The sequence below is a fragment of the Arachis duranensis genome, chromosome 6, assembly GCF_000817695.3.
Source record: "Arachis duranensis cultivar V14167 chromosome 6, aradu.V14167.gnm2.J7QH, whole genome shotgun sequence".
In the NCBI taxonomy this organism is placed as follows: domain Eukaryota; kingdom Viridiplantae; phylum Streptophyta; class Magnoliopsida; order Fabales; family Fabaceae; genus Arachis; species Arachis duranensis.
In genome coordinates, this window is record NC_029777.3 from 72,184,566 (window position 1) to 72,187,047 (window position 2,482).

The window sequence follows — 2,482 nt, forward strand, 5'->3', positions numbered from 1 at the left end:
TGACGGTTCATCTTGTTGCTCAGATTAGGGAATTTTCTTTTCAAAAATCTTTTTTCAAAATTTTTCTTTTCTTTTTCGTTTTTCCAAAAATCTTTTTCGAAAAAAAAATCAATAAAAATACAAAAAAATTAGAAAATTATAAAAATCAAAAATATTTTGTGTTTCTTGTTTGAGTCTTGTGTTAATTTTTAAGTTTGGTGTCAATTACATGCTTTTAAAATTTTTCTTGCATTTTTTCGAAAATCTCATGCATTCATAGTGTTCTTCATGTTCTTCAAGTTGTTCTTGACAAGTCTTCTTGTTTGATCTTGATGATTTCTTGTTTTGTGTTGTTTGTTGTTTTTCATGTGCACTTTTGCATTCATATTTTCCATACATTAAAGATTTCTAAGTTTGGTGTCTTGCATGTTTTCTTTGCATCAAAAATTTTTCAAAATGATGTTCTTGATGTTCATCATGATCTTCAAAGTGTTCTTGGTGTTCATCTTGACATTCATAGCATTCTTGCATGCATTCATTATTTTGATCTAAAAATTTCATGCATTGAGTATTTTTGTTGTTTTTTTTTTTCATAATTAAAAATTCAAAAATAAAAAAAATATCTTTTCCTTATTTTCCTCCAAATTTTCGAAATTTTGGGTTGACTTGGTCAAAAATTTTCAAAATTAGTTGTTTCTTATAAGTCAAGTCAAAATTTCAATTTTAAAAAATCTTATCTTTTCAAAATCTTTTTCAAAAATCATATCTTTTTCATTTTTTTTATAAATTTCGAAAATTTCAAAAATCTTTTTCAAAATATTTTCAAAATCTTTTTCTTATCTTTATATCAAATTTTCGAAAATTAGCTAACAAGTAATGTGATTGGTTCAACAATTTGAAGTTTGTTACTTTCTTTTTAAAGAAAGGTTCAATCTTTAAAGTTCTAGAATCTTGTCTTGTAGTTTCTTGTTAGTTAAGTCTTTTTAAAAATTAAATCTTTTTCAAAATATCTTTTTATTAAAATTTTTATCTTATTTTATCTTATCTTTTTCAAAATTTTATCTTTTTCAAAAAAATTTTGATTTCAAAATATCTTATCTTTTTCTTATCTTCTTATCTTTTTCAAAATTTGATTTCAAATCTTTTTCAAATCAACTAACTAACTTTGTTGGTCATCGACTAGACCTGCAAGTTGTTTCCATCAATCATCCAACGATATAAAGCTAAAGAACTAGTTTAATTAAAAAAAAGTAGAGGTTCCCCCAGTGATTATCAAGTTATGAGATGAAAGTTAGTTATATTACCTGTCACTGTAATCATATCTCACCAATAAAGAAAACATATATACGCCCTTTTAATAGTTTTAACATGCATATCAAACATAAATATATATAAGTTTGATTATCAACTGTATGTGTACTTTTTAATTAAGTAATATTAAATAAGGTGCAACTCTAAGTAGGAAAAACTAACTATTATATATGTGCTCCAACCACAGTATTATTATTATTGTATATATAAGTGACAGTACAGTTCACATATACAACTATCTAGTTGATTATATAACTGTGCAGCTTGCTATTTATTAAGGTGAATATCAACTAAGATTCTGGAAATTAGTACCAGTAATAAAATAATTTACTGCGTTATCCATGGAGCATGCGTAAAAGTTATATCTACAATTCTATATTAAACATTGAATTCCCATTTCCTAGTACTTGATAAAAAGATTCAGGGGCTCACACAAGATTCATGCACTTCTCTCTGAAAACGACATACCATGTTCTTCCCATCAAATTAAGAGATGGCAGCCAAAAATAATAATAATAATAATAATGCAAGGAGAATGCTTGGTGACTTCACAAAGCCAACATCCAAGTTTGATGGAAGAAGCATCTCCATTCCTGCCATTGGAGCCAATAACTTTGAGCTGAAACCTCAGCTAGTTGCCTTAATGCAACAAAACTGCAAGTTTTATGGACTTCTATCTGAAGATCCTTACCAGTTTTCAAGTTTTATGGACTTCCATCTGAAGATCCTTATCAGTTTTTAACTGAGTTCTTGCAGATCTGTGAGACTGTTAAGACAAATGGAGTAGATCCTGAAGTCTACAGACTCATGCTTTTCCCTTTTGCTGTAAGAGACAGAGCTAGAATATGGTTGGATTCACAACCTAAAGATAGCCTGGACTCCTGGGATAAGCTAGTCACTTCTTTCTTAGATAAATTCTTTCCTCCTCAAAAGCTGAGCAAGCTGAGAGTGGATGTTCAAACCTTCAAACAAAAAGATGGTGAATCCCTCTATGAAGCTTGGGAAAGATACAAGCAGCTAACCAAAAGATGTCCATCTGACATGTTTTCAGGATGGACTCTATTAGATATATTCTATTATGGTCTCTCTGAATTTTCGAAAATGTCATTGGATCATTCTGCAGGTGGATCTATTCACCTAAAGAAAATGCCTGAAGAGGCTCAAGAACTCATTGACATGGTTGCAAACAACC